The sequence below is a fragment of the Lontra canadensis genome, unplaced genomic scaffold (assembly GCF_010015895.1).
Source record: "Lontra canadensis isolate GAN:19392208 unplaced genomic scaffold, GSC_riverotter_1.0 scaffold17, whole genome shotgun sequence".
Taxonomy (NCBI): domain Eukaryota; kingdom Metazoa; phylum Chordata; class Mammalia; order Carnivora; family Mustelidae; genus Lontra; species Lontra canadensis.
Window position 1 is genome coordinate 19,608,054 of NW_022631011.1, and position 26,112 is coordinate 19,634,165.

The window sequence follows — 26,112 nt, forward strand, 5'->3', positions numbered from 1 at the left end:
TGGCACTTCCTCTTAATAGTGAAACACATCTTTGACAGTCCACAAAAGTCTCCCTTCTGGGCCTCCTTTGTCTAAACGTAATATTTCCTGTATTAAGTCTTCCAACAATCGTCATGAGGAAGGTTGAATGCTAAAGAATTCAGAATCAATTAAGACTCCTCCAGGAAATCAAAACCTTCTGTTAAGCTGTAAAATGCTCTGGGATGAACTGGTGTCACCTGATAATATTGCACCAGAAATGTATTGTAAAGCCTGATGCTCAAGGCCAAGTGTCTCTTTCTACAAAAGCTACAATCCCCTCACCACATGAAGTTTATCAGCACTAGAAGAATAGAAATAATGAGTGATTATACACCACCTTAAGTGACGGTTCTTTTCCCTAATATCAATAGAAAAAACTCTTCCTCCTTGTGACCACCTCCACGGCTCTTAGGAAGAGATGCTGCGGTGACAATGAGAAGGCTGGGATGTCCCGCAGTCCGTCGTGAGTGTCTGATAGTGGGGTTCTTTTCTTAAAGTATAAATCCGAGATTAGTAGCTTCAGATTAAAGGAACTGCAGGATTCCAGGCAGTCCGAGACCAGGGGGACTCACAAATGGCAGAACACAAGGTCAAAGTCTTGATGGGCAGCCACAACACCTAGGTCCCAGGGAATGACAGAACATTTACCTTTAAATCAATAAGTGAGCAGAACCAAGAACTTTTCACAGAAAAATAAAAATTTGCCATGAGAATTCCCAATGAGCCACCAAAGTTATGCTAAAAAGAGGCCCAGTTTATGTAACCTTCCCAACCTAGAAAGTTCCATAAGAGACAATTTGAAGGACAATGGTGAGACAGGTAACACAACTCAGAGTCTTCCCAGATTTAGGAATTCTGATACATAAACAGAGAATGTCATGAGAAAATGCACTTGAATTTCAAAAAGGATCATCAACACTTCTTCTTTCATCAGTCATTAATCATTGCCTTTGTGTTCTTTTTTACATGGTGTTCAGACATGGGACCTCCAGGCTTCCTCCACAGACTAGACTGAAGAACACGGGACAGGTATTCCCAGAGTGATTGCCAGACGCTTGTGCGTGTTTCCTGTGCTGCAATCCTTCATTATCCCGGCTTGACTATTCCAGAGTGGGGTTGCTGCTTTATCTTTAATGGGCCAGACCTCATTTTTATTCCCACTTCTGGGAAGGACTGTTTGACTCACGTGAAACTTTTCTGGGCTTTGTTAGGGCGGCAAGCATGTTGCTTGAGCCGGTAGGTAATTTCAGTAGTATCTAGGTGGTTAATTCCATTGCCAGGGCCATTGAGCTGTCTACACGGTCAGTTTGCTGTGTGCTCACTTGCTGTATATACACAGAGCACACGGCAGAAATACGCACCTCCTCTCCACGCGGCGCGCAAGCTGTTAGCAATCTTCTTTACATTACCTGAGGCCCACTCCATCACCCCTTTCACTTAATATGATAGATGGCAGGACGTAATATAGAAAAATGTAGTGTGTGTGGCATATAAACTCACAGTGCATATCGGATTTAATATACAATGCACAGAAGCCGCTCTATAATACATAGTCAAAAAGGCTGCACGCTGCTGTATTGATGCTGGGCCCAGTTCAGGAGAATAAGGCAAGTTTCCATTGCCAGAAAAGAGCAGGGTATTCAATTTCTCATCTAGTATAGAGTATAAATAAAACATGGTGTACAGTAATACCAAACTGCATGAAATGATTTCCCTTAGTACATAAACTTGTAGCACCCCAGTCTCTGCTTCAAGTTGAATTTTCCCAGTTCTCTCGGAGGGCAATAGGGAATTGTCTGACCTTCTGCAGCAAGAACTTCCCACTTAACAGATTCTGGGGCTCCGCTGGGCCTCACGCTAATGGACAGCCATTAACCGTCTTGGAGCTCCTTAGAATTCCCTGGAGCTTTGCAAGCTGAGTTCCTGGATCTCTCCAGAGTCAGGAGTTGACAGGCAGCTGTCAGTCAATTGAAAATTTCTTAAAGCTATACCCTGTAGCAAATAAAAGTGCTCAGTATTTATAATGAGAGAAGATGATTGTGCCAACGCTAATATGATTTAATAAAAACATGAACTCGGTAGATGTCATCTTTAAGTCTAGTTATCTCCAAATAAATGTCTATGTATTACGTAGTGCCTCTTATTTATAGAGAGCTATTGACTAAGCTCCTCTGCCATTCTTGAGCATGGTCATGTCTGCATTTACAGCCATGCCTTGGGAAGGGTAGCCCTCAGCTACAGAAGTCGCCAATTTCCATGAAAGTCTGTGAAAATGAGACAATCAAAGAAGACCTTTTCTAAAGCAAATCTTAAATTATATTAACGTTACTGGTTTCACAGCGTTGTGTGGTCTAAAGGGACAAGAGGACTAACGCCAGAGACTTTGGAGATGAGTCTCATCTTGCTTCTTCCTTCAGTGGGTAACTTACCATAGCTTTGTGAGCCTTGCTCTCTCCATGAGTGTGGTTTGGGCAGCTGACGCCCAGGCTGCGTGATCCATTAGTTCAGGTCTGGGTGCCGCTTAAGAGTGTGACTGCACTGGTTTGGAGAGGAGGGCAACAGCCAGGGAGGGGTTCTTTCCTTCGGGCTTCTGCAGAGATGTGAGTCAGTCATTCTTTTGAGAACAGCTCTCAAGCCGCTGCCAACTGGGTTGCGAAGTCATGGTTAAGAGGGAATTTTCAGTGGCGAAGGCTATTACTCTCTAATCTCGGTGATTAGAGTACAATGTCTTTTACCTTTCATATCACGAACCTTTTGTCACTGTTGACTCTAAAATATAGGAAATAGATATCAGCTGGGAGCGAAGGAATTAAGAACTGTCCTTGCAAATCTGGGACTTCCGCTGACAGAACAAATCAAGGACATAAATGAGTAGGAGATCCTGATCGTTAGTCTGACTTGTTACTGATAACGCCGGCCAACAGATGTGCTTGATTAAAGCCATGGCCTTTTTATGGTCAGTTCTTGAATTCTAAATGTTCTTAATCTTAAAATAATTTCAGGCTTAGAGAATGCTGTAAGGGTAGTGCAAAAAAATTCCTGAATGCTCTTCACTCAAAGTTTTTTTTTCCATATTTGCTTTCTGATTCTCTCCTTATATATTATTATTGTCATTATTATTAAGTAGATATGCAGTTTTAAAATTCATTTGGGAGTAAGTTGCGACGTAAAAGGCCTTTTCTCTTGGATACTTTTTAAAAAAAGATTTTATTTATTTATTTGAGAGAGAGAAAAAGAGCAAGCAATAGCGGTGGGGGGGAGAAGCAGAGGGACAGGGAGAAGCAGACTCCCCACTGAGCAGGGAGCTGGATGTGGGGCTCGATCCCAGCACCCTGGGATCATGACCTGAGATGAAGGCAGACGCTTAATAACTGAGCCTCCCAGGCACTCCTCTTAGATACCTTTACATGTGTATAGAACAAGGACGTCTTACATAAATGCAGTATAATTATCAAAATCAAGAAAATAACATTAATAAAATGCTATTATCTAATCTATAGACCTCATACAATTTTCCCCAATTGTCCTAATAAAAATATCTTTATAGCAAAAAAGAAAAAAAAAATTCTGGGCCATTATCGAACCTAGGATCAGACATGGCCCTAAGTGATTCTGTCTTTTTAGCCTGTTTTAATTGAGAATAGTTCCTTACTCGTTCTTCATCTTTCATGATCTTGTGATTTTAGTAGAATGTCCCTTAATCTAGGGTTTTCCAATGTTTCTCCACCATCAGCCAAATGTCTCTTAAGTGAAATTTTCAAAGGAAAAATTTGGAGGGAGTTCCCATTTTTCTTAGGGCATGTGAGTCTGTCCAAGTCTGGTGTGGAAAAGTATTGAAACCAGAGAAAGAACAGTACAAGCTGCTGATAGAAATAGGTGACCCACGGAATTATCTTCCTAATTGGGTCTGAGCTAGGTCCTGCCACATACTCTCCTCCACCCTCTGTCAAAACACTGTATTGAATCTTGTACTGGGTCCGCGCAGTTGGCAACATGAGCTCCTGAGCCCGACTACCTGAACTTGGAATTTGTTATGGAAAGGCATAACTCACAAATGAAGGGCCATGTATATGTGCTTTTGGTTTCTTGCATCACCTTTCATTATCTTAAGACTGAAAAGTTAATAACCCAGTGTGTAATCATGCCATTATCAGTTTACGTTGTAGTAAAGCCCATTTGAATGATGATTACATATGTTAATGAGCATTGTTATAATGCACTACACAGCACATTACCTTCAATAAATATAATTGTTTATCCACTTTAATGAGGGTATATAATGCCCCAAAACTAATGGTATTGACTGAATTGTGATTTATTGCTCTAAAACTTTGCCATTAGGAAAGGAAATCTTACAAAACCTTTTATGTTTACCTAACTTTCTCTCGCCCCCTAAAAGCTGCCACTCATCTCTCCCTCCCCCTGTTACAAGAAGAAAATCACTCCAAGACGCTTCACAGTGCTCCTTGTCAATGCTTTTCTCAACCTGAAGAAGCAGGAGGTGGGTTCATTCAAAGGGTTTAATGAAGATCATTATGTTTACCCCTTAGTAAGGTTTAATGCATTATCTGGCAACAAAACGGATGCCACGTCAGAATTTTGGCTCCAAATCAAATAACAAGGAATAAAAAACATTGTTTGTTAAAAGACACGCTAGGAATAGAAAATAAGGCCAGGGATAGCATTTGGCCCAGCGTCCTGCATCGGGCCAGGGGAATGGACAGAGCATGAGTAAATTGTCTTTGAATGTACAGACCTCCAGCTGGGGACAAAGAGAGGGTGGGTGGACCCCACATAGTTAATTCTAATTCCAAGAGCTTCTTTCCCCCCTTCTTGGAATCTTTGTCGAAGGGAAAATTTAGTCTCATCTTGACAATGAAGCTAAAAAAAAAAAAAAAAAAATCCTTGTATCAGATAAATAAGAAATCTGTAAAAACTAGTTATTGTGTCTAACGGGTAATTTGTTTTTCAAATTAATATAGGTCAGAAACATAAGAACTGTAGTCTCCAAGCAGGCTTCACATTGCCATACATTTTGGTTTTAGTAGCCTTCGTGTTTCTAAGCAGACGGACATCCTGTAGCTAATGTCCTCTGCAAAGATTTCATTAATTAGAGCGCTAGGAATTACTGGCTATATGTACAGACACTAAAGTCACTGCTCCTAGGCTGAACCTGAACCAAGACTCACTTACGCCAGTCGTAATTCCCTTCTCTCCACCCAAGGAATAGAATCTCATTTGGAGCATTATCTGGTCTCTGGTTTTAGTGTGTATATTTCCCAGCTAATTTCCAGCTTAGCTACTATCTAGTTCTTACCCACAGAGTGTGCATTTGAGCAGTAATTGGGGAGTGACCCATCGCTCTCTGTTATCACATCCTTTAGCCTATGGACGGCACAGACTTCCTATGATCAGCCAGCTCGTAGGAAGACCTTGCCCCTGAAATAACTGCCAATAGAAATCTGTTGCCTTTGGAGGCAAATTTGCATAGAAGGTCTCCTGTTTGGGTTTTTTTTTTTTTCTTTTTCCGTCTCCACAGCATACTATCTGAAAGGATTTTCAAAAGTCTTTATGAATAAATAAAACTGCACAACTTAAAGAAAAAGATTAATTCATCTAGATACTCTAAATGCCCTGTAGAAATGACAACAGGGGATCCATCCTGGCATCTTAAAAGGATTTTTTGAACAATAGCAGTTTCTTAAAACAGATTCCCAGGATGGAAGGTAATCACTTGAGAAACTTGCCAAGGTTTACAATGGTGTTCCAAGTAGTTTGAAAGTCAGTAGTTTTGGAAAAAAAAAAAAAAAATTGACATTGAGATGCAATCTGTGGTAAGATCTAATTAATTTTTTTGCTCCTAAGAATAATTTATTATTTACACTTCTTATTATATATGTATTTTAGCTTCATTAGTCTGCAATGCTGGAAAAAATTATACCTTCAAGTCCTATTTATCAAATTAATGGTGCAATTTCATAGTGACACATTCCACATTCATTAAACCAAGTACAGTAAAAATGCATTTAAATTAGATTAGTGTGATGTAATAAAGATTCCAGTGTAGGGGTGATATTCTAGCTGAAGAGAAACACCCAGATTGAGTTGAAAGCAACTTGGAGATAATGCTTCAAAATTGATTTTGGCACTGGTTAAGTGAAAGAATCCGTGATGATGACTCTTGGGTCTCACTGCCTCTGCCTAGCCATTGTTCTGCTTCACCATGACAAGGGAGAAAAGACTCTGAGACTTAACTCAGTCCTGCAACAGAATGCTCAAACTTTGCTCAGCCGAAGGCTCTGGCAGTAACTTGCCCAACGTTTCTGGATTGTGACAGATTTGCACAGGATACAGATAAAAACTTGCATGTATCATTTTTGTCAATTAGTTTATTTTTGTGGATCATAAAAGTCACCACGTACCCATTACGTATTATGTTGCTATGGACGTTACACTTTGCTTGCAGTGATTAAGAAGGGGTTGTAACTTGTAATGTCACCCATTCTACGTTTCCATGTTTAATGTTGTGGTGCCCACATCTGAGCATGTTACCTTCTAAATTTACATCATAAAATTGTGTGTGTTCCTATAGATATGCCCGTGCCATCATGTTGCCAGGCCCTAGAAAGGTCTGGAATGGCTGAAATGTGAGTTTAACATGACACATAATAAAATTAGTGCTTAAGGAATACTTTCAAGCTTTTGGGCCTTCTTGGAGATTAAGTGACATAATACACAAAAAAGCACCTGGCATATAAAAGGCTTGTATGGTTTCAGCTAAATTGAGATCTGAATCCATAAGACTGGAAGGCTTTGCACAGAAACTATGGAACAAGCACTAAGATAGAGACAAGGGTGGCGGTGCTCTGTAAAATACATCCAATAAGTTTTATTGTTTGTTAATTATAGGTAGTTCTACGAATGGACCTATTATTAGAAGTTAGGAGAAAGCAATGAGGGGTGCAAAGTAAACAGTTGATGGTGGTCTGCCTGAGTCCATTGAATGAGTTGCTGGATCATGTTTGTCCTGAATGGGTTTCTCTGAACCTTGGCAATGGGGTGAGGAGGGAGAAATTGAACAGAAAACAGACCATAATCCTCTCTTGGTCTATGTCACCACCAGATAACCAACCATCTTTGTGATCACCCACTCAAAAAGAAGGATCTATAAGGAGGTCTCAAGAAAGAAATGAAAGTTAAAGAAATGAGGGGTGATATGAAGCTGACTTAATAAGAAGGTTTCCAGGGGCGTCTGGGTGGCTCAGTCAGTTGAACATCTGACCCTTGCTTTTGGCTCAAGTCATCAATTCAGAACCCTGGGATTGAGGGGTCTTGCACCCAGTGCAGAGTCTGCTTGAGATTCTTCCCCCTCTACTTCCCCTCCTCCTTTGTTTCTCCCCCTGCTCTCTCTCAAATAAATCAACAAAATATTTTTAAAAAGAGGTTTCCAGTTTTGGGGGTAATGGTCAAAGGGGCCCAAAAAAGTACAGATTTCAGAAGGCAGAAAAGAGCAATGATGTTAGACCAACTTAAATCTTGGCCAATAGTTAGTTTGCCAAATACCTGGAAATGTAATGAGTTGGCAGCAACTCCATGGGAAATCTGGGGCTGTGTAGACAACCAATTTGAATAATTGACAGAAAAATATTTCTGGTTAAATAGGATGATGCAGGCTGGCCATTTACAGCTGTCAAATCATCTCAAGAAATGCCAGTCTGTCACTTAACTGCTTTCAGAGGGTCAGGGAACCCTGTCTCCGGTGTCAGGATTCAGTGATAAGATGATCTGGTCTACAGTCATTACATGCCTCTGGTCCCTGGACTTGAAATCAACATTTTAAAATTTAAAAAAAAAAATTGAAGCTAAAAATTATTTTGGGTTCAATTTTTTAATCTCTCTTTAAAAAAACCCTGCTTTATAAATAATCAGACAAAAATAGACATCTTTTAGGTATGTGACTTTATAAATTTTAACAAATATATGGATTGATGCTACCACCACCAGGACACAGAACAGGATGTGGAACAGTTCCTGTCCTCCCAGAACTTCCTTGCTCTTTTTTATAATCACCCTCTCCCTCATCCCAACCCCCAGCAACCACAGTATGTGGTCCATGCCTACAGTTTTTATCTTGTTGAAAACACCACCTAAATGTAACCAACGAGTATGCAACACTTGAAACTGGCTTCTTTTACTGAATAATGTTTTGAGATTTATCCAAGTTGCTGAATACTTCAGAAGTTTGCTTCTTTTTATTACTGAGCATTATTTCATTATACAGATGTACCACAGTTTATCTATTCAGTCACTGAAGGACATTGGGCTGGTTCCTGTTTTTGGCAGTTAGGATAGAGCTATTTATAAACATTCATGAACAGACTGTTTTAAGAGTAGACATGTTCATTTTTGCAGGGTGGATTTTCAGAATGGAATTACTGGATTGTAAGTTAAGAGCGTGTTTAAACTGCCAAACCATTTCCACAGTGCTATATCACTTTGCATTCCCAGCAGCAATATAGAAGAGCTCTGTTATGTCACAGGGTCAGTATTTTTTTATTTTAGTCGTCTTATTAAATGTGTAGTAGTATCTCATCGTGGCTTTAATTTCCATTTCTCTAGTGACTAATGTCGAACATCTTTTCATGTGCTTACTTTCCATCCTTATATCCTCATGGGTGAAGGAACTGTTCCAATGTTTCACCCATGTTTAATTTTTTTTCTTATTTGTTTTGAGAGTTTAAAAAAAAATTTATTCTGCATACAAGTCCTTTGTCAGATCTGTGACTCAGAAATACGTTCTTTCAGTATGTAACTTGCCACTTCATTCTCTTGACATTGATATTCAGAGATCAAAAAATGTATGATATTTTTCTTTTATGGATTGTGTTTTTGGTGTCATGTGTAAGATTTCCTTACTTAATCCAAATCGGGATGATTTCCTTCTATATCATATTTTAGATATTTATAGCTTATGCTTTACATTTAGATCTGTGATCCATTTTGAAGTAATTTTTGAATAAGATGCGAGGTTTAGGTTGACGTTTGTTTTTTAGCATATGGATGTCCAAATTACTGCTCAGTACTGGTCACTGCCACTGCCGTAGTGGACTGTCTTGCAGCTGGTGCATGAGAGAACAGAAATAAGAGAAGAAGTAGCCACACAAAGTGGAGAATTTCTGCACACTCTGATCCTTAGGAGTTCTTACTCCTATAGCAAGAGCTAGAGGCTTTCTCGTGGACCTCACTGTCTGCTCTGGGTGTTCGCTCAGGGTGTCAACTGCATTTTTAGGCTGAGAGATCCTGGGGAAGAAGAGATGGTGAAGGTGCCACTGGTCCTGTGGTACTGCAGGTCTGGTACTCTTCCCTGATTAGCCTGCTGTTATGTACTCCTCAGGGACTCCAATGTACATTCAGTTCAGGTTTTATAGCTGTGGGGGAGATGGGTTTAGTGTGCTTATTGCATCTAACCTGGAACTTTCACATCTTTCTTTTATTGCCTCTATCTAGTACATTCTTATCTTTCTCTCCAACTCCCTTCTTCACCACCCCACCCTCAAAACTTACCATTAAAATTCAAGTTGGGTTGATCCATATTATTTCATCTGATAGGTTGATATTTCCTCAGAAGAGATTCCTCAAGAGAGACTCATTATTTTGTTCATGGGCTTTGACTCTCCCACCCCCCAAAAATTAAGCATTGTTTTTGATTTGCAACCTCATGGCAAATGTTAGCCTTTAGAGTGTAGAATGAGGAAGTGCAGTAGGTAAACAGCAGTCAGCTTGTGAGCACTGAGCACTTAGATCTTTAGCAAACATTTCCTACAACTTTTATCAAGATTAGGATGCAATCAGAGTCTTGAGTCCTGGTTGGACTAACATTCCACTGAGCATTAACTTTTATGGAAAGATTATAGTCACATCTTTGCATCTTGATATTTTCTTCTTTATGTCAACTCCAGTGATTTAACTAGCTAAAGTAAAGATGGTTTCAACTTTACTTTATCATAGGAAATATTCTATGGTAGTCCAATTGCCTTCTTTGCTCTTACAGGCAATTTGCTTCCACACTGACATAAAACAGTGAGACCTTGGCATGGCTTCCAAAATCTGGGGCTCCAATTCATTCACCTCTGCTTCCCCCAGCTCCTGCCCATGACCACTGATGTTGTATCTCCCTATTGTGTCTTTTGCTCAGATTTATACAGCCAACAGTTATTGCTGACCGACTTGCAGCATAGACACTAAAAGTTTAATGGAAAGGGAGTAAGTACTCTGTTCTTTGTTTTCGTTCCTGTTTTTCTTCTGCTTAAAACCAAAAGTTTTTTTTTTTTTTTAAATGGAAAAAAGCACAGTGACTTGATCTTGGGTTGCTGAAAACTATGGTTTCCTATTTTTTATAGAGTTCTAAGATCCAATACTAATTCTCTCTGTTGTGGATTTGATTGGTCTAAATATGCTGATGGAAAGACACTGATAAGTAGGAGTCAAAGAAGCTAAAAGACCATTATTTGGTAACTTCAGGGCCTGAAACCAAGGACAGCTCACAAGGCAGTGAGAACACAGGTGCCCTGCTCTAGGAAGGAGCATGCTTGGATTCAAGAGACTCCCCAGGTAAAATGAAGAAGTTAATTCTTGGCCCTATATTCAGGACTATATTCCTTCCATGCTAGCTCCTACTGGCATTTTTCTTTACCTATGGATCAATTCCTACCAGGGTCAGAAGTGATAAGGGAATTAAAGATCTTCTTTCTCTACCACAACCTGCCCTGCACCCAGGGCACTAGAAGTAAAGACTTGGCAAAGTTCTTTGGAGATCACAAAGGTCATTATCTAGGCTGAGTTTAAATTTAATATTCAAAATACATAAAAATTTACTATTGTGACTACTCTAATGAGGCTTGATTTCTCCCTATGGTGCTGGGGGAAATATTCTAGCAGTTTTGCCCCAGTGAAATGTCAGAACAGATGCCTAAAATAACTAACATGTTACCTGTTGAAGTTTTAAGCTGTCTTTGTTCTGATCCTAGACAAATTACTACATATCTCTATGCTTCAGTTTTCTCATGTACCAAAAGGTAGAAGCTGCTCACTTGCCTATACTATTGTTATAGAGAAAACTATTTAAGTGATTGTGAAATACTTTATAAGTACAAAATACTGGGAAATGCCAATTATTGGCAATACAGTTCCACCTATAGAAAGAAAAGTATTGGTATAAAAGATAAAGGAACCTAGTAGTCTTAGAATAGATAGATGAAAAATTCTAAAATATTCATAGCCCAAAGCTATGGATTTTCCCTGGAACAGAGAAGAAGAAAGTTAAAAACCAGCTACTTCCAGTTTCTGCTTAGAATATAGAGAGTTGATAAGGACAACATTCATGCTCTTAGCAACAACAGCACAAAAAGGGTGGACACACCTCAAATTAACAACTTTTTTTTAAACCACAAGGGAACTGAGGTTATGTGGCAAGCAACTAGCCAAAACCTAAGGTGATACAGTTTTCATTCAGAGCAAGACTAGACCTGAGCCCTTGTTTACCTGAGATAGATGTGGTCAACCAGAAAATTTCATCAGGAATTGTTAATGAATTGGTAGAAACTGAATGTGTTGTGAAAGACTATGTAACTCTTTTGGACCACAGGTATTGGCATAGTTTGCACCAACTTTTGGCTTCTTCTCTATATACTTTACCAGGCACTTGGAAAAAAAAAAAAAACTCTTGTGCTGTAAATCTGAGGAAGGGAGCAGTAGCTGCTGTGAGAGGGACACAGAACTCTGCCTATACTCCATTCCTTACCTCTACTATGGAAACATGAGGCTTAAATTGCAGGGAGAAAGACAACACACACTACCGACCTTAGAACACTGGAGAAAATCCATTGTAGCTAAGGGAGGTAAACATAAAATTACTCTTTTCCCCTGGGAGGAGGGACAGGATTATGTGCTGGGATTACAGCTGGGAAAGGGCCAGAGTAAAAGCCACACCTGTGACCCAGAGAAAGCGTGCTGCCTAAGACTGTAGCTTAATTAGCCCAACAGAGAATGCCCTCCTTGCCCTCCACCATCAGAATAACAACCTTAAAATACAAGTAATCATGAAGTATACTGCTGGGATAACAGCAAGAACATGGAGAGATAGCATCTCTGGAGTGCAGCACAAAGCAAAGACCCAGAGCTGAGGATAGAGGAGATAGTTGAAACATTTCTGAAAACATTGTCCCCACACTAAATGCAAGGTATCAGTGGAGGAATTTGAAGCCTATTACACACTGAGGGTAATCAAGGCAACACCAAGATCCCAAACCAGCTCAATTCTTAACCAGATTGACTCAGTCTCCCACACTAAAAGGCACACACACACACACACACACATACACACACATGTGTGCCCATCTTTAGGTGACCAAAGAAACAAATAAACAAAAGACAAAAACAAAAACAAAAACCCCACCAAAACCAAAACAAAAAAACCCTACTACATATCAACCTTACTGTCTTATGCAAGATATCATGTTTTTAACAAAAACTTATGAAAATCTTTGCATATGAAAAAACAAGGGAAAAGTCACATTACGAAGACACAGAGCAATTGGCAGAACCAGACTCAGATATGACATAAAAGTTGAAATTATAAGATGGGTAAATTAAATAACTATTATTGATATGTTGAAGGCTATAATGGAGAAACTGAATAAAATGCAAGATAAAATGGAATTTTAGCAGAAAGATGGAAACTATAAGAAAGAGTCAAATGGAATTATCAGAAATGAAAAAAATAGTAACAGAGATGAAGAATGCCTTAAATGTACTTCTTAGTAGACTCACATAGCCAAAGAAGGAATCCGTTAACTTGAAGATAGGTCAAAAGATATGACCCAAACTGAAAGACAAAGAGTTAAAAGGATAGTGGTTGAGAATTTATTAATATTACTGACAGGAAATAGAGCACAGATAAAAAATGTTAAAGAACTTCAAGCAGGATAAGAAAACTGCACACCTAGGTGTATCAATCATATTTAAGCATCTGAAAACAAGAAATTTTGAAGATAGCCGGGTGGGGTGGGGGAAGGGACCATTCATTACATGCTGAGGAATGACGGATAAGAACTACAGCAGACTTCACATCAAAAACTATGAAAGTCAATTTACAACGAAGTGATGTCTTTAAAGTGTTGAAATTTTGAAGTCAATCTAGAATTCTATACTCAGACAAAATATCTTCCAAAAATAAATAGAAATAAAGACTTGCCCAGAAAAACAAAAACAGAAAGAATTCATTTCCCACATTTTATGAGAAAGGTTAAAGGATATTCTTTAGGCAAAAGAAATGATACCAGGCAGAAGTTTGGATCTGTACGAAGGAATGAAGAGTTCCAAAAGTTCCAAATTCCTGAGAGTAATAATAACATTCATTTTGATTACCTTTGATTACTCTAAATATTAAATGAATGTCTAGGGGTGCCTGGGTGGCTCAGTCATTAAGTGTCTTCCTCCAGCCCAGGTCATGGTCCCATAGTCCTGTGATCGAGCCCCACATCGGGCTGCCTGCTCAGTGGGGTGTCTGCTTCTCCCTCTTTGCTCCCCCTGCTTATGTTCCCTTTCTTGATGTCTCTTTCTCTGGCAATTAAATACATAAATAAAAATCTTAAAAAAAATAAAAGTTAAGTGCATTTCTAAAACCAAAAAAAAGCTAGGTATTTTGTGTTTTGTGTGTAAAAGCAAAATATATAACAATGATAACAAATGCACAGAGTTTGGGAAGGTAGAACTAGGAATATATTGTTAGAAGATCCATGCACTACATGTAAGGATTATAAATATTATTCAAGAGTAAACTCTAATTAAATAAATTAAAGATGCACATTTAATTTGTAGATGCATATTTTATTTATTTTTAAAAGATTTATTTATTTGTTTTAAAGAGAGAGAGTGTGTGTGTGAGAAGGTGGGGAGGGGGCAGAGGGAGAGAAATTCAAGCAGACTCCCTGCTGAGTACATAGCCCTACATGGGGCTCAGTCCCAGGACACTGACATCATGACCTGAGCTGAAATCAAGAGTCTGATGCCTAACCAACTAAGCGGCCCAGGCACCCCTAAAGAGGCATATTTTAAATCCTAGAGCAACTTTTAGAAATTTCTAGAGGTATAAGAAAAAAACCAATAGTAGAAATAAAATGTAATCACAAGAAAATGCTCAGTTAAACCACAGAAGGAAAAAATAAAGACCATATGGAAGAAATAGAAATCAGATAACAAAGTGGTTGATTTTAATACAAACATATCAATAATTACATAAATGTTAGTCTAAAACACAGACTGACTGATTTTTGAAAACAAGATCTAATTGGACATGCTCTATACAAGAAACTCACTTTAGATATGTAGACATAGGTTGGTTAAAAGTAAAAATGCAAGCAAATACACCAAGCAAACTCTAATCAAAAGAAAAGCATTATTGTTAATTAGTGCCAGATAATGAAGACTTCAGATCAAGAAATATTATCAGGGATAAATGAAGGGTATTCTGTAAAAATAAAGGGATAAATTATCTAAGAAGACATATCCTAAATATGCACACCTCACAAAAATTTTCAAAATACATTTTTTTAAAAAGCTAATAGGTCTAAAAAGAAAAATAGAAAAATCCATAATTGTCATGGAGACTTTAAGACTCCTTTCTAAGTAATTGATATAAAAAAAAAGTAGACTGAAAAACAAGTAAGGGTATAGAAGACCTGAATAATACTATCAACCAACTTGGTCTAACTGACTTTTATAGAATGTTCCACCAACAGAAAAATTCACATTCCTTTCTTTTGGAATATTTACTAATATAGACTGTATTTTGGATCACAAAACAGACTTTAACACATTTTAAAAGAGTAGAAGTCATGGAAATTATGTTCTTTAAATTATTATTTAAATTTGTGAATTATCTTTCAGACATCAACAAAGATATCCAAAAATACCCAAATATTTCAAAACAAACAACATACTTTTAAGTAACTTAAAAGCCAAAGGAAAAATTAAATATATTGTGAGCTGAGTAAAAATAAAAATGCAAAATTTCAAAATTTGTGGATTATAGTTAAAAACGGTTTTGAGATCACAGTTTATAGAATGACATGCTTATGTAAGAAAGTGAGAAGGATCTCAAATCCATTGATTTTGACAAAGGTGTAAAGACAATTTAAAGAAAAAAAGATAACTTTTCAACAAATGATACTAGAGTAATTGGGTGTCCATATGCAAAAATGTGAACCTTTAACTCTCACACTTTATTCAAAAATTAACTCAACAGAGATCATAGATCTAGACAAGAAACATAGAACTCTCAAATTTTTGGAATAAATCGTAAGAAAATCTGTGTGACCTTGTTTGGGTTGGGTAAAAGTTATTAGATAAGATGCCAAAAACCTGAGCCAGAAGAGGAAAACTAATAAATTGGACTTTATAATTTAAAATTGTTATTATGCAAAGGACTGCATTAAGAAAATGAAAATGCATGCCAGAAACTGTGACATTCTTCTTCTTCTTCTTCTCCTCCTCCTCCTCCTCCTCCTCCCCCTCCTCCTCCTCCTTCCCCTCCTCCTCCTCCTCCTCCTCCTCCTCCTCCTTCTTCTTCTTCTTCTTCTTTTCCAAATCATGCATCTCACAAAAGACTTTTTTCTGGAATATATTTTTATAAACTCTCAAAGGCTAAGAAGAAAATATATAACCCAATAACACTGGGAAAAAGATTTTAAAACTTGACTCCAAAAAAATTATAATAAAATAAAATAAAAAATTTTAAAAAAAGCTAAAAACTTGCCTCCGAAAGATATACAATGGCAAATAAGCACATCTAAAAAACAAAACAAAACAAAACAAAAAAACAAAAAAAAAAAACAAAAACAAAAAAACTCAACATCATTAGTCACTAGAGACATGCAAATTAAAACCACAATGAGCTACCACTATATACCTATTAGATGGCAAAAGCAAAACAAAACAAAAGCCACTGACAATATATAAAACCAAGTGCTGGCAAGGAGTCAGAGCAATTTGGGCTCCCATATGATGCTGGTGTGATTGCAAAAGTGGTACAGTCATTTTGGAAAATATTTTGGTAGTTTCTTATAAAAGAAAACACACACATGCTTACCTCATGATGTAGCAATGCCACTTCTAGGTATTTATTCATAATAAATAAAAATTTATGGCCTCACAAAGACCTGTATTGAAATGCTTATAGCAATTTGGCTAATGCTGAAAACTGGAAACAACTTGAATATCCTTCAGCTGGTGAGTGGATAAACTACGGTACATCCACACCATGGAATACTACTTGGCCAGTAAAAAGGAATGAATTCTTCATATATACAATGGTGTTGATAAGCACCAAATAAAATATGATCACATTTACATGACATTCTAGAAAAAAATCTAACTAGAGAGACAGAGCAGACAAGTGGTTTCCAAAGATTGGGGTGGAAGGTGGGGCTGACTACAAAGGGGTGGTGTGGGGGAGTATTTGGGGGCAGTAGAATTGTTTGCATAGTGATTGTGGTGAGGGATATACAACTTGGTACATTTGTCAACACCCAAAGAATTGTATGACACAGAGAGTAGATTTTAGTGTGTAAATTTAAAAAAGATAGAGGGAAAGAAGGAGAAAAAGAGTTGCAACAAATCTGATAAGTGCACAGACTATATCTGAGGGTGTATACATGACATAGGAGAGGCTGAGCAAATTTTCAGGATGATAGAATATTTGGTGGAATTGTCAGGAAGTAAGCATGAACTCTTCCCTATAGTGTTTCTGATAATAAGACAAGAGGCAGTTTACCTCAGGGAGCTTGAGGCAACAGGAACTTCTATTTGAAGAGGAGGAGAAAGGGGATAGAAATAACATTTACTGAGTGAATTTTATATTCCATGCATTTTGCTAGATACTTTTTTACAGAGAGTCACTGATTGTTTCTCACTGTGAGCCCAAGATACTATCATTCCCATTATACAGATAAAGAAACTAAGGCATGGACAGATTGAATAATTTAGTCAAAGTTCTGCAACTAGCAAGCAGAAGAATCTGAATTTCTACTAAAGATTGCCTGGTCTGTACTTCCTCAGCAGGTGGTACCACTATCTACATGTAAATGGATTGAAGAAAGCCAGAGGTTAATCTTTATTACCTACAGTCATTTTTCCTTTGTCAGGAAGCTGTGGAGTCTGCATACGGTCACAGTGACTTTTTAAAATAGAAGATTATAGGAAGTAGGGACCTCTTGCTGTATTGCAGTATATTACTCTTTATACTTGATATTAAATATTGTTTATTAAGTTAAAAAAATTTCACTTAAACATTTGTAAGTGAAAAGAGTGGCACTTGACTAAGAGTTATAGGATTTACAAAATTTATCACTTGTAATTTGTTCCTGTAAGTGTTCAGAGCTTTAGAAATGTCTTACAATTCTAGACTTGCATTAAGAAATCACATGGAGAAAAATAGTAGCACTTCCTTAAAAATGGAGAAAAGAGATCAATGTCAGAATAGAAAAAGTTGGGAATATTTAGCCAAAATTGATTTCACTGGGCTGACGTGTAACATTCATATTTTTTTCTTTTATGATAACTATTCTAATATTTATCACTATTCTAATATATATGAGCTGTTTTGTACTACCTTCAATTAAAGACAACTTCCTAGCACAAAATTTATTATTTGAAACCAACAAATACGTAAATACAGAGAGATACTATATTCTTAAATATGGAGATGATACATTGTTTTTTCTTTCTTCTCAGCTTTATTGAAGTATTATTGATATATAATATTGTATAAGTTAAGGTGTACAACAATGATTTGATACATGTCCATATTTCAAAATAATTACCATAATAAGTATAGTTAACATCCATCACCTCATTTGGTTACAAATTTTTTCTTATGGTAACTTTAAAGGTTTATTCTCTTAGTAACTTTCAAATATATAATATGATATTGTTAATTGTAGTCACTATGAGTTCCCACAACCCAACAAAAAAACAAATAATCCAATGAATAGTGCAAACAATTCTTTAAAGTATATAAGAAATTATTATGTAATAAAAGAGATTTCCCAAGTACTCCCTGAATGATTAATTGGTCAGTAACTGGTTTTGAGACCAGTCTGGGGGAAAAAAAATCAGATCTCTATCTCACATTCAAATAAATTCTTTTTTTTTTTAAAAAGATTTATTTATTTATTTATTTGACAGACAGAGATCACAAGTAGGCAGAGAGTCAGGCAGAGAGAGAGGGGTAAGCAGGCTTGCCATGGAACAGAGAGCCCAATGTGGGGCTCGATCCCAGGACCCCAGGATCACGACTTGAGCCGAAGGCAGAGGCCCCAACCCACTGAGCCACCCAGGCGTCCCTCAAATAAATTCTTAATTAAATATTTAACTATAAAAAAGTTAAAAGTGCACCAAAATTATTAACAAATATATTTATACTATTATACTCTTCATATGTTATAAAAATATGTAGTATAAATGCATTTATATTCTTTAGAATGAAGATATTTCTACATAAAATATCAAAGGCAGAAATCAAAAGGAAAAAACTGGTAGTGCCAACTACAGATAAATGTAAAAGTTCTATAAAGCAAAATCTTTACAAATTAAATTAAAGCGCCTAAGAGAGGGAAAAACACTTGCAACATATGCAGTAGAAAAATAATTGATATCTCAAAGTTCACATCTCAAAGATCAATAGCACAGAGATCACCTACTGAAAAAATGGCAAAAGATTTGAACAGAATTTACACAAAAGAATATAATTAGCCAAGAGATATGAAAAAAATTATCTTAAATGAAAATAAGCAAATAAAAGAAAGTTTGAAAATAGCAATATGCCCTTTGGAGCTTATCATGTTGTTGAATAATTATTTCAAATACCCAGTATTGGCAAGGATTTCAGCAAAACTAACAAAACTAGTTTCAGCAAAACTAAGAAGGATTTTCAGCAAAACTAACACAGCAAAACTAAACTAAACACCCATTACTACAGAGAAATTTTTACATGAACATTTGAAAGTACATTTTAAAGGCTTTCAATGCTGGATAGTTTTGACCCAGAAACTCCAGTTTTGGGAAACTATCTGAAAGGCAACAACAGTGTGGACAAAGACCAATGTGCATTGCATTATTGGTACTAATAACAAAAGGTAGAACTACCCTTCATGTCCCAAAATGGTTTGCAAGTGTTGACTGTTAAGACTTCAGGAATTTTCTAAGCCAGTTGCTGAAGTGTTGTTGGTAGCTTGAAATCAATCATGATGTGATGTTATTTACACTCCAGAAATCAGAAAATGCTACACATCTAGTCTGGTTTTATCTGTCAGAGAGCAGTTGATAAACATCTACCAGCATTTTACTGCTTTTACATCTATTATTAATAATATTTACATGATACTAAAATGAGTCTTCATATGGGGCTTTTTTTCTGAGTAATTAAATTAAAAATATTTATTTTCTTATGTTTATATATCTGGATTCTCTACTTGGATCATGTGATACCTTTGTACTAAAAACTTATTGTTTGAATGAGTAATTCTTGGTGTTCCTGTCTATGTCACTCCTAAATATCACTGTCAAACTCCCTGTGAATCATCTATAGCAGGGATTAGAAATTCCAGCTCAGGGGCCAAATCTAGCCAACAAAGCCAGGGTTATACTTTGGTTCTTGTGTGCAAATGTCTATCAGATTCACTCTTTTTTCATATTTTAAAATCTCTGCTCTTCTTGAGCTGGAGTTGAATGCAATCAGATGAACCTCGAACAAAAGAATATATTCTTAGACATATATTAGGAACTCATGAGAGAATTTCAGAGTTCCTGAATGGCAAAATAATTTGTCTACCATGATTAAAAAAAGTAGGTAATTTTCCTATTGAATAATGATTTGTACAGTATAACAAAAAAAGGTCACAATAAATAAATTTTATTTAGCCCAAATACCATTATATTAAAATACAATATGCAAATGCAAATACCACACAGTGATAGGAAAGGGTATTTTGAGCACTGAACATGAACTTCATCAAGAGGTCATTGGTACAGAAACTCCTGTGCCAAAGAGCCCAAAGTTCATCTTCTGTGAAAAGCCAGTGACCCCCCAAACTTCTCATTTCTTATCTCTAGATCACCTGGAGTATCCAGCCTACTAATTGAATGGTGGTTGGTCCCAAATTCTGAAGTCTTTTTTAATTTATTTCCTGTATGGTGCCAAATGTGTCCTCTTTAATTTGCACTACAACAAGTGTGAAAAGGGAGAAGTGGGACTTAGAGATGTGAAGGAGCAGGTGTTCTAATTGTAAGAGCACAGATAAAAACAGAGCCTCTCCGCAACAGGGAGAATGCGAAGGGCTCGTCTGAGAAGAGGGATTTACTCTCTGGATCTGAAATGTTTTGGGTGTTTGCAATGGACACAGTCTGACCAGAAACACACCGCAGGCATGCTCACGTTATGCGTGTCTGTGGTTCGTACGGACGTGTCTGTGAGTGTGGAGGGGAGAAGGAAAGGATGGGTATGAATCAGATATATTTCTGCTGATTTTTAATTGTCTTTTTTTCAAAGATTTTCTTATGACACACAGCTAGAGAGTATCTATCGTGCGCTTGGCTCTGGTGATAGTCGTGAGTAAGACATACTCCCTGCCCTTGGGGAACTGAAAATCTGGCCAATGAGACAAACACATGAGTAATTATTAGATGACTGGCATTACACCAGTCAGGGGACTAAAACAACTCTGGGAACACAGAGGGGACCATTCGTTGTCCAAATGGGAGTAGGGATGAGGGTGTTAGAGAAACTTCCTCGGAGGTGGCATTCAAAAGATGAATGAGATCTCACTTGGCACAACAATGCGGCACCATTTGTATGGAATGAAAGCACAAGCAAGTTCTGTGGTAGGCAGTAGCTGGTTCCCTGGGTCTGCAGTCTGGCAGGAAAGGATGCCACACATTCCTTTAGGTAAGGAGTTCAGATCCAAGACCAACAATACATCAGGGAAGAAGGAAGGAACTAAAGGTAGGTGAAAAGGGAACAAAAAGCTAACCAACAAACAAGAAATCCCAAACCTGACCCTTTCCATTACTTTTTCACACCAGGAACAATGTGAGGCATGACGAACTCGTTTAAACTCTAAGAATGCCCTGGCTGATTTTTTTGACCACGGCAAGATGGAGTGAGTCACATGACACATCACGATTGCTTTCATCTCTGTGTACTTTGTCACGCATAAAGGAGAGGAGGTGACCGGCTTCATTCACGTCTTCCACAGGCATTTACAGAGCACCTACTTTGTGCTTAGAACTCCATTCAACACTGGGAAGTCAGGAGAAACGAGGTCTAGCTCATGGGATCCTGGTGTGTCTGAGTTAGTCTGTAGGAAGGAATCTCTGCTCTCTTTCTCGTCTCTCGGGATTGGAGAATGAAGGTCACATGTCGGGGTGAGCACAATAAAGGGGCAAGCCTGAATGTGGGCCCTGTGTCTTGTCCCTGGACCACCTTCCTGCTCAGCCAGCAGAAGGAGCAAAAGCAAAACTGGTCCAGTTCAGCACTGGCCCCAGAAGTTCTAACAATAGCAGAGACTTTGTCCTTGGATGTGTGTATGAGCCACAGTGATGCTGTCCCTGGGAGATGGCAGCATGGCATTTGCCTGTGATGCCAGCAGCAACGGGAGAGGCAGACGAAGGTGGATGTCGCAGAAGATCCAAGAGGCCAAGAATCACATGGAAACCCCTTCTCTCTGGCTGCTTCCAAATTCCTTTTGGAGAGACTTGAGACTGCTAGGGTTGTGGGGTAGAGAAAAAAGGCCAGGGAACGATGATTCATGACAATTTTTGTGACCTCAGTTTTTTGACCCCAACAATCCGGTGAAGGAAGATTTGGGGTTTTTATTCTCAAGTCACAGATGAGGAAACAAAAACTCGAGTTTGGCCATGTTGCTGGTAAGGCGATTGACTCGGAGCTCAAACCCAGACTGGCTTCAGAGCCCTGTTGGTTTTGGTCATGTTTTCTGACAAATGGTCCTTAGGGTAATTTTGTGTGTCACGGGATAGAAATCATGAACCCCTGTAAACCCATCTTTAAACACAAAGAGTCAGTCTACACCTGTGATAGGGCCTTCCCTGAAGTGGTTAGTCTAGAAGCTTGAACACAGTGAGTGTTTGAGAGGCTTTGAAAAATCTATTCATTGGAAGGGCCTAGTCAGATTGGCCAAGGCAGGTGCCTAAATTCTCCTCCTCTATTCAGGGAAACAACAGCACCAGGCGTCTTTCAGGAGGTTAATCCCTCCCTGGGTCAGTGAGCTTCATCTTCAAGCTTCTATTCCCTGTACCTTGTGAGCCTGACCTTGTGAAGACCCAGAAGGAATGTAAAGTCACGTGCCCTTTCTATAGCAGGTCAGATCACTTCTTATTTTTTAACTAGATAAGGGCATCAATATTATTGCTGGTAAGTATAGATTTTTAAAATGGTTTTCAAGGTCAATACATATGAATCGAGAGTACTCTGATACTATAGTGGCTTTTCTAAGAATTACCTGGGCATTAGCGGAAAGTAACGGATCTTACTGGCTTTCAGGCTCTATTCCAGTCTATTCACATCAGTGGGAATGAAGAAGCAACATTGGGCTTAGAACAGAAATCTGAAAATTGCGGACGGACAGCAGATAGGAGCCACCTGTTTAATTGTATTCAAACTCGTCTGAACTGGTTTCTAAAGACCTTCATCCTTCCCCTCCCCTCCAAGAAAAAGAGCAAACTAGCATTTTCTTTTAACTCAATTCTATTTGGGAAGGGTTTTGAAACTATAAAGAGTCAGGGTGAGGTGGGGGGAGGGCGGGGAATCTGATCTACCGGCTTTTGCAATACGCCAGCCGTGCTGTATACAGAATAAGGAAGCTGCATTTCAGATTGAGGTGGTGAAGGTCACCAGATAGCAGTGTGAGCCCCGGCTTTAATGCTGAGCGTGACATTTTTGTATCCTTTGTGCGGTGGTCCATATGGAACAGCATAGCACCTAGTCCGAGCTGGGCTAATGCCTTCTGGAATGAGAGGAGAGTGTGTAAACCAGCCAGGAGCCAGCAGCAGCGTGTAGTTCTGTGGGTTTACGCCAAGGTGAAGGCTGCTGCAGCCTGTGTGATGCTGCGTGGGCTTGAGCAAGATGACCCCGGTTCCTCCCTGGCTTCACACACGCCTTCTCCAGTAATTATCTGACTGAGGGACTGAGGGACTGTGCTGCTCATGCTCAGGGACCAGGTGGTCGCGGGGTGTGGGGGGTGCGGTGGGGGGAGAGAAGGATGGACTCTGTGACCCCCACGGATGAGGGGTCCTGGCTGCGGAGATGTTCACAGCCGTCTGCTTTTAGCCCTGCTCCCTATCCAGAAAACGTCCCCCTCAAGAGAGCCTCCTTTTAAAATGACTCAGATTTGAGTAACTTCAAATCGCAGCAATCCGAAAGCTAATTATGGCCTTTTGCACCATCGCCTGGCTATTTCCCTGCCTTTGCTCTTTCCCTCCTGCTGCTGGCCATTTCCCTGTCATTAACACTTCCACCAGAGACTGTGGAAGGGACAGCAGAGGACACCAGGCTCCAATCAGCCCCTCGTGCTTGGGCGGGGTGGTTTGGCTGCTCTGAGTACAAGTTCCCGGAGGGAAGGGATTATTTCGTTCTGAGGTTGCTCTCCTCCCGTGCGTCACAGTTCTCCCTGACAGTGTGGGCAGAAATAACTGAGAATTGGGCAGGCGAAGCCTTTCTGTTGGGAGCCACCCACATAGGGCTGTCAGGTGGTTGAATTTTGGGGGGTCAGAGGTCTGTCCTTCTGGATGGGTCCTGAGTCTTCCACTATGTAAACGGTTGCCAGGTGAAAGGCTGTCGCTGTGGAGATTGTCCTCCCTTGCAGCCCACCAGAAGGCCGGGGTGACGATGCAGGGCTGAACTAGGACCCGGGTCCCCTGCTGACTAGCCTTTTGAACTCAGGCTAGTGGAGGACACCAGGCTTGTGGACGTCATTGTGATTTCTGTCATCTCAGGATTCATTCCAGCTCTGGTCGCTGAACCCATAGTTGGGCTGAGTGGAAAACAAATAATTTCCAAGTCTGTCTGTCTTTCTTTTTTTCTTTAAGATTTTATTTATTTATTTGACAGACAGAGATCACAAGTAGGCAGAGAGGCCCACAGAGAGAGAGGAAGGGAAGCAGGCTCCTTGCTGAACAGAGCCCAATGCAGGGCTCGATCCCAGGACCCTGAGATCATGACCTGAGGCGAAGGCAGAGGCTTTAACCCACTGAGCCAATCAGGTGCCCCTCCAAGTCTTTCTTTCTAAGGAGGTTAAAAGTTTCAGCCCTTAGGAGAGCGTTGGTGGGTGTGGTGGAGTAGGAGTAATAAAGAAAGAGAGAAGGATAGAGGTGTATAGGTGCTGAGACTAGAGGTGTGGTAAGATTCCATAGAGAAGGGGCTGGATGATGTGTTTGGAAAGAGAATGTGTGTCCCAAGCATGGCACTGCTTTGTGGAGTCACTGGCCCCGGAGCAGCCTTGTTATCGGAAATATGTTACTTGTCGGGAATGAGAATTGAGGCACAAGAATATAGGCCCAATAGCCCTCACCTATGCCTTGTCTCTTCTTGAGACCCCAGTGCAAATTCCCAGAATTAGTTTCACTTTGTTACCTGGCCAAAGAATAGGGACTCAGACACAGAAATGAATGAGGTATAGGGAAGAGAGAAGGTTATCATTCCTATAAACCATAATCTCTGGCAACCACTATAGGCTTACAGCTCGAGGGAAAGAAGAAGGGTGGATGCCACCTCTGGAAAGAGGTGTCAGGATACTATCCCAAACAGAAATGAAGAGGAGTAGGGAAGAAAGGCTACCCTTCTGTCCTAGTGGATAATGGGAAAAGAGGTAAATGGAATCAGGCAAGATGGCCCATCCGTCTTGATTACCCAAGTGGGGAGAGATTTACATAGGGAGAAGTGAAATTCTGCAGCAGACACTCTTCTTCTCTTGCCACTCTACACTATGAAGTCGAAAGATGAGAACAGCCACCAGACCGGAACCTGGGTGGGGTCCTTTACCTGCCATCATGTGGACATAAGTTACCTGATCCCTTACGTCTCAGCTACTAATTTAGAGGGGGCAAGAAGAATTCTGAAAGACTGAGGATTTATCCAGAAGATCCTGAATTACCCAGAGTAAAGTCTTAACTGGTAGCATTATATGGAACATGCCAGATTGGACGTTCTGTACAGCCGCTTCTCCAGTCCCATATCTACTCTACAGCAGCATTATTCAAAATATCGGAAAGGGAGAAATAGTATACAAACCAAAAGTAAGTTATCATCTAGATGAATTATAGAAGATCCATTGCATAGGACATTATTTGTCAATTAAAATGGATTAGTCATTCAGTTAAAAAAGTGGATTGAACATACTAATTGACTTCTGCTTCTCAAACCTCCATGAAAATAATAAAGGACAAGGAATGGAAGAGGAGAGAGAGGGAAAAAAAATCAGGAGCTAGAAAAAGGCTTAAAAAGTGGTAACTGACTTTAACATACCCAAGGAAAGCTTCTTAACCAGCAGTGGAAGAAGTTCAGATTTGGCAGAAATGTCAGAGAAGCTCGGGAATTGGAACATCCAGATAACCCTGAAAGCATGTGTGACAATGTGTGTGTGACAGTCTGTGTGTGTATGTACAAAAGGAGCCGGAAAGGGACAATTGGTTGAAAGTCCATATAGAAAAGTTACAGACTCTTGGATTCTTTCCCCTACTTCTTGAGTTTTCCTTATTCCCTCACCCAGCAGAAAACCGGGTGTTTCCTCTCTGGAGAGGCTACACGGTGGGATCTAGTACACTTATGGATACAGGACAGAGTCGAAGGCTTAAAACAGAGTGGTTCTATGAAAGGATCCATGCTGAAGGGTGGGATTCCTGATCCCTCTCATTGTTTACACCAAAATGATGAAGTTAAACTTATAATGCCTGCGAAGTAAACTAGAAAGTTCCTCTCTTTCAACAGATTCTTTATCAGGCCAAAAGAAGAGACCTAGAGAT

General features: G+C 39.2%; 1 long non-coding RNA gene across 1 annotated transcript; it reads left to right on the top strand.

Moving 5' to 3' along the window:
* Positions 1-1,002: 1,002 nt before the first annotated feature.
* On the top strand, positions 1,003-22,811 carry LOC116868986. Its single transcript, XR_004382931.1, has 3 exons — positions 1,003-1,050; positions 4,421-4,522; positions 22,637-22,811. It is a non-coding gene; the product is annotated as an uncharacterized LOC116868986 (long non-coding RNA).
* Positions 22,812-26,112: the final 3,301 nt, after the last annotated feature.